The 7,557-nt window shown below is 37.2% G+C and overlaps 1 long non-coding RNA gene across 1 annotated transcript in view; it reads left to right on the forward strand.

Moving 5' to 3' along the window:
- Positions 1–7,557, forward strand: part of LOC105471086 (uncharacterized) — a 180,486-nt gene that overhangs the window by 63,719 nt on the left and 109,210 nt on the right. The gene's annotated exons all lie outside the window — the stretch shown is intronic.

Raw genomic sequence — 7,557 nt, forward strand, 5'->3', positions numbered from 1 at the left:
CCATCAATACCGAATTTATTGAGCGTTTTTAGCATGAAGGGCTGTTGAATTTTGTCAAAAGCCTTTTCTGCATCTATTGAGATAATCATGTGGTTCTTGTCTTTGGTTCTGTTTATATGCTGGATTATGTTTATTGATTTGCGTATGTTGAACCAGCCTTGCATCCCAGGGATGAAGCCCACTTGATCATGGTGGATAAGCTTTTTGATGTGCTGCTGAATCCGGTTTGTCAGTATTTTATTGAGGATTTTTGCATCGATGTTCATCAGGGATATTGGTCTAAAATTCTCTTTTTTTGTTGTGTCTCTGCCAGGCTTTGGTATCAGGATGATGTTGGCCTCATAAAATGAGTTAGGGAGGATTCCCTCTTTCTATTGATTGGAATAGTTTCAGAAGGAATGGTACCAGCTCCTCCTTGTACCTCTGGTAGAATTCAGCTGTGAATCCATCTGGTCCTGGAGTTTTTTTGGTTGGTAGGCTATTAATTATTGCCTCAATTTCAGAGCCTGCTATTGGTCTATTCAGGTATTCAACTTCTTCCTGGTTTAGTCTTGGAAGAGTGTAAGTGTCCAGGAAATTATCCATTTCTTCTAGATTTTCTAGTTTATTTGTGTAGAGGTGTTTATAGTATTCTCTGATGGTAGTTTGTATTTCTGTGGGGTCGGTGGTGATATCCCCTTTATCATTTTTTATTGCGTCGATTTGATTCTTCTCTCTTTTCTTCTTTATTAGTCTTGCTAGCGGTCTGTCAATTTTGTTGATCTTTTCAAAAAACCAACTCCTGGATTCATTGATTTTTTGGAGGGTTTTTTGTGTCTCTATCTCCTTCAGTTCTGCTCTGATCTTAGTTATTTCTTGCCTTCTGCTAGCTTTCGAATGTGTTTGCTCTTGCTTCTCTAGTTCTTTTAATTGTGATGTTAGATTGTCAATTTTAGACCTTTCCTTCTTTCTCTTGTGTGCATTTAGTGCTATAAATTTCCCTCTACACACTGCTTTAAATGTGTCCCAGAGATTCTGGTATGTTGTATCTTTGTTCTCATTGGTTTCAAAGAACATCTTTATTTCTGCCTACATTTCGTTATGTACCCAGTAGTCATTCAGGAGCAGGTTGTTCAGTTTCCATGTAGTTGAGCGGTTTTGATTGAGTTTCTTAGTCCTGAGTTCTAGTTTGATTGCACTGTGGTCTGAGAGACAGTTTGTTATAATTTCTGTTCTTATACATTTGCTGAAGAGTCCTTTACTTCCAATTATGTGGTCAATTTTAGAGTAAGTGCGATGTGGTGCTGAGAAGAATGTATATTCTGTTGATTTGGGGTGGAGAGTTCTATAGATGTCTATTAGGTCTGCTTGCTGCAGAGATGAGTTCAATTCCTGGATATCCTTGTTAACTTTCTGTCTCGTTGATCTGTCTAATATTGACAGTGGAGTGTTGAAGTCTCCCATTATTATTGTATGGGAGTCTAAGTCTCTTTGTAAGTCTCTAAGGACTTGCTTTATGAATCTGGGTGCTCCTGTATTGGGTGCATATATATTTAGGATAGTTAGCTTTTCCTGTTGAATTGATCCCTTTACCATTATGTAATGGCCTTCTTTGTCTCTTTTGATCTTTGATGGTTTAAAGTCTGTTTTATCAGAGACTAGGATTGCAACCCCTGCTTTTTTTTGTTCTCCATTTGCTTGGTAAATCTTCCTCCATCCCTTTATTTTGAGCCTATGTATGTCTCTGCATGTGAGATGGGTCTCCTGAATACAGCAGGCTGATGGGTCTTGACTCTTTATCCAGTTTGCCAGTCTGTGTCTTTTAATTGGAGCATTTAGTCCATTTACATTTAAGGTTAATATTGTTATGTGTGAACCTGATCCTGCCATTATGATATTAACTGGTTATTTTACTCGTTAGTTGATGCAGTTTCTTCCTAGCCTCAATGGTCTTTACATTTTGGCATGTTTTTGCAATGGCTGTTACCGGTTGTTCCTTTCCATGTTTAGTGCTTCCTTCAGGGTCTCTTGTAAGGCAGGCCTAGTGGTGACAATCTCTAAGCATTTGCTTATCTGTAAAGGATTTTATTTCTCCTTCACTTATGAAACTTAGTTTGGCTGGATATGAACTTTTGGGTTGAAAATTCTTTTCTTTAAGAATGTTGAATATTGGCCCCCACTCTCTTCTGGCTTGGAGAGTTTCTGCTGAGAGATCTGCTGTTAGTCTGATGGGCTTCCCTTTGTGGGTAACCCGACCTTTCTCTCTGGCTGCCCTTAAGATTTTTTCCTTCATTTCAACTTTGGTGAATCTGGCAATTATGTGTCTTGGAGTTGCTCTTCTCGAGGAGTATCTTTGTGGCATTCTCTGTATTTCCTGGATTTGAATGTTGGCCTGCCCTACTAGGTTGGGGAAGTTCTCCTGGATGATATCCTGAAGAGTGTTTTCCAACTTGGTTCCATTTTCCCCCTCACTTTCAGGCACCCCAATCAGATGTAGATTTGGTCTTTTTACATAATCCCATACTTCTTGCAGGCTTTGTTCATTTCTTTTTCTTCTTTTTTCTTTTGGTTTCTCTTCTCGCTTCATTTCATTCATTTGATCCTCAATCGCTGATACTCTTTCTTCCAGTTGATCGAGTCGGTTACTGAAGCTTGTGCATTTGTCACGTATTTCTTGTGTCATGGTTTTCATCTCTTTCATTTCGTTTATGACCTTCTCTGCATTAATTACTCTAGCTATCAATTCTTCCACTTTTTTTTCAAGATTTTTAGTTTCTTTGCGCTGGGTACGTAATTCTTCCTTTAGCTCTGAGAAGTTTGATGGACTGAAGCCTTCTTCTCTCATCTCGTCAAAGTCATTCTCCGTCCAGCTTTGATCCATTGCTGGCGATGAGCTGCGCTCCTTTGCCGGGGGAGATGCACTCTTATTTTTTGAATTTCCAGCTTTTCTGCCCTGCTTTTTCCCCATCTTTGTGGTTTTGTCTGCCTCTGTTCTTTGATGATGGTGACGTACTGATGGGGTTTTGGTGTAGGTGTCCTTCCTGTTTGATAGTTTTCCTTCTAATAGTCAGGACCCTCAGCTGTAGGTCTGTTGGAGATTGCTTGAGGTCTACTCCAGACCCTGTTTGCCTGAGTATCAGCAGCAGAGGCTGCAGAAGATAGAATATTGCTGAACAGCGAGTGTACCTGTCTGATTCTTGCTTTGGAAGCTTCCTCTCAGGGGTGTACTCCACCCTGTGAGGTGTGGGGTGTCAGACTGCCCCTAGTGGGGGATGTCTCCCAGTTAGGCTACTCAGGGGTCAGGGACCCACTTGAGCAGGCAGTCTGTCCCTTCTCAGATCTCAACCTCCGTGTTGGGAGATCCACTGCTCTATTCAAAGCTGTCAGACAGAGTCGTTTGCGTCAGCAGAGGTTTCTGCTGCTTTTGTTGTTGTTTACTGTGCCCTGTCCCCAGAGGTGGAGTCTACAGAGACAGGCAGGTTTCCTTGAGCTGCTGTGAGCTCCACCCTGTTCGAGCTTCCCAGCGGCTTTGTTTACCTACTTAAGCCTCAGCAATGGCAGGTGCCCCTCCCCCAGCCACGCTGCTGCCTTGCGGTTAGATCGCAGACTGCTGTGCTAGCAATGAGGGAGGCTCCGTGGGCGTGGGACCCTCCCGGCCAGGTGTGGGATATACTCTCCTGTTGTGCCCGTTTGCTTAAAGCACAGTATTGGGGTGGGAGTTACCCGATTTTCCAGGTGTTGTGTGTCTCAGTTCCCCTGGCTAGGAAAAGGGATTCCCTTCCCCCTTGTGCTTCCCAGGTGAGGCGATGCCTTGCCCTGCTTCAGCTCTCGCTGGTCAGGCTGCAGCAGCTGACCAGCACCGATTGTCTGGCACTCCCTAGTGAGATGAACCCAGTACCTCAGTTGAAAATGCAGAAATCACCGGTCTTCTGTGTCGCTTGAGCTGGGAGTTGGAGACTGGAGCTGTTCCTATTCGGCCATCTTGCTCCGCCCCCCCACTAAGAGTACTTTTAAAATAAAGTGGTATGTTGTACTTTCTTTTGCATGAGATATTAGGTTGAGGTATATAAAAATTCCTGTGGGTTGCAAAATATTAAGTTTGTCCTATTAGTCGGACTACTTTTTTTTTTTCTTGTGCAACTGTTGTTTATCTTTATAAAACATTCTTAAAATATTATTTGTTTACTTTCTGATTTTATGCCTATATCTATTTTTTAGTTGCAACACTGCTGTGATTATTCTATCATCTATATTTTTATTGCACAATACAGTCATGTTGAAAAGCCAAATAATAATTAATTCTTCTTGAGTCCCCAAATCTTAGAAATAATGATGCTTAACATGAAGGTGGTTTGCACGATCTGAAATGTTGTTAATTTGATTCCAGATATGTATTTTTGACCAGGGTAACTGGAGTTATTACTCATAAGGTAGAATATGTGAAGGGGAATACTGAATTCATCCAGGTGATAAATAATGAATCAAAAGTCATCACTCCTTTAACAGCAAATATCCAAAGTTATTCAGTGAGAAGAGAATCAATATTTTCAATGATACTATTATTTCTCTTGAATCCATAAACCTAGATTTTCTAATTCATTTGGTTATTACAAAACTCATGATGATAGAAAATGTGACCCTCCTGCCTCATGGTTAAGCCTTCTCAGAAGTCACTTCTAAGCCCAAAAGTACAATTTCAGTGGGGGAAAAGATCCTCTCTTTTTAAGGCAAGACTGCCTTTTGTAAAGCTTTTTGTTCATTGTTTGGGTTTGTGTGTTCCTTTAATTTTATTTTAGGTCCTCAAAATTTTCCTTAATATTAGAACTCTCTGTTAATTTGTATCTACCATTAATTTCAAACAGTATCTATGTTCAGATTAGAGGAAAAAGCAAGCACACTTCAGAAATTCAGAAGAATCCTAGTTTTCAATCTTGAAGCATTCATAAATATAAGTTCACATGCGGGCATCAACCAAATGAATCAAAAAAGGTATGATTTACAGGAGAAAATTAAAACTATTATGTGAAAAATAATGAATTCAGATAATTGACATATTTGCCAGTTTATTTGGTGGTGCGATTTGCACTAAGTGGTTTCCAGAGGATATTTTTCTAGTATTTTACAATGTATATTGAAGATATAGCTAATGTTTGCTAGTATATACAACTTTGCTAAAAACTCTTTATGATATTAAAATGCTAGTATCATGAAATTATTTCATACTGGTTACTTTTGAAGTAAATAATTAAAATTCACTTCTCACTTTTTTTTTCAATGACTTATAATCCACCAAAGACTTTGTCATTTTGTCTGGTCTATCACACTCCTATGCCCTTTATTTTCCACTCCACTGTCTTCAGGCAGACTTTCCTGTTCCACTGTGGTGAACATGTCTCATAGACACTTTCTCTCACAATGCATAATCCGAATTGTGTCATGTCAGGGATGGAGAAATGCTTTAGCCACATTTAACACTTGATTCCCTGCTGATATTTAATGAAATTTATTTCACTAATATGGATCTTTTCTTTGTATTTTAAGCTCTCACTTTGATAGATATATCAAAATATTTCATAATTTAATAGGATAAAGTATTCAGATATAAAAAGATGATAAATGATTTATAGATTATACATTAGAACACAATAGATGAAATGTAATATTCCAAATTATTTACTTCACTTAAAATATTGCTGTCTATAGTGAATATTATAATAAATGCAGTTAGATTTTAGACACACTGTAAATTCACAATTTACAAAATGTAGGTTTGAAAATATCGTTAAGTATTAGTAAAGCCATTATGTTCATTTTACAGAGGGAAAACAAATTTTCAGATATACCAAAAGCCATAAACCACATCAAATAATACAGCCAGCTCTAGAATGAGGCCTTCTCCTAGCTTCTTTTATGGTCCATCCCCAACAAACTTACCATATGAAGTAATACACAATGTAAATGCTAAAGAAGGTTGGTCTCAGTATAAAACAAAGTCTCTCATTGACCTGTGCATTTATTTAATTATTTTGAGTAACTTTCCTGATAAAAGCCAATACCTTGTTAGGTAATTGCAAAAGTATGCAACATTTCTATAGGATGCTTCTAGTTGTTAATTTGCTTCTTTATATATTTTCAAAATATTTTATAAAATCTCACTTCAGTAAGATATAACATAGTAATTATTAAAATTATCTTTAATGTTGGAAAAGTTTTATATAACACAACATGAAGAATTACTTGAATTACATTGTCTCTCTCTCAGTCTCTCTCTCTCTCTCTCTCAGTCTCTCTCTCTCTCAGTCTCTGTCTGTCTCACACACCCACACAAACACACATAAGTTTTCAGAATGAGAGAAGGAGATTGAGGGAGGGAGAAGAGAGAAACTAAACTTAATGCTGGTATCAATATTTTGATATATCAGAATATTTTATCCTTTGTTTTAATGTTTCCATTGTCCCAATAAAAGTGCCAAATATCTAATCACAGAGGTTTTTATGTACAACAAAGAATTTGTGGTTCACCCTAAACATTCAGATAGCATCAAACTTAGCTTCATTCTGGATTCAGCTTTCTGGCGAATTGGTAGTGTGACCATGAGCATACAATACTGCTATATATCCTTTACTTAAATGTAAAAACAAGGAATGGATAATATTAGGTTTCATTTTCTTTCTTAGTCGTTCAACTTGTGGCCATTTTTAAAAAGCATTGAGCAGGAATAAATTCTAAGGCTGCAGTCAACCTCGAAGCAACATGATCAATAAATGATATCTGCCTTGCTTTTGAAAGAAAGATGACATTCATGTCACATTTTGTTATGATTCCAAATAAATAGGTAGTTTAATTCTCATTTGTTTCTAAATATAAAATGCTAAGTTACAGGCAAAAATACAACTAGATCTAAATTGCAGTTTTAGAGTCTATAATCACTAATGGATTTATTTTGGGTACATTCATTTAATAAACATTAGATTATATGAAATTTCAAACTCTAGTGTTCTCTATTTCCATTCCTATACTTGTAATTTCTGTAGATCTGTCATGGTCCTCCCAATTTACAGTGTCTCAGACGTGAAGCAGACGTTCTTTCTGCCAGCTTAATTGTCCTAGATAGCAAGAGATTAGGGCTAAAAAGACAGAAGAGTAAGTAACAGGAAAGCCTTATCTAATTTTGTGTCCAAATATTTTAAGTGTAATTAAAAGAAATGGTACCCCTAACAGATTGTTTATTTCTTGCTACAGACTTTGATAACATTCCCTTCATCTTTTTTCTCTCCTTACAAGTTTTTTGCTTCAGTTTAAAATATTTAAAAATTACCTTGTCTTAAAAATTGCTTTGTGCTCTTAAAAGGTTTTGAACACCTTAGTAGTTTTCCATTGTTCTTAATTGCTTGAAATACAAGGAAATGAGCAAAAGAAATATCTCTTATTTCTTTTTGAGGTGATTCCTTTTGTAATTAGAGGTCTTGGCAGAATTTATGACATTTTTAACCTATTAATATAATTGTATTGTCATCTAACACTCAAGTGAAGTGATCACTTAGACAATGCTAAACTGATAGACTACAATCCAGGAA

The sequence above is a fragment of the Macaca nemestrina genome, chromosome 6 (genome assembly GCF_043159975.1).
Source record: "Macaca nemestrina isolate mMacNem1 chromosome 6, mMacNem.hap1, whole genome shotgun sequence".
Taxonomy (NCBI): domain Eukaryota; kingdom Metazoa; phylum Chordata; class Mammalia; order Primates; family Cercopithecidae; genus Macaca; species Macaca nemestrina.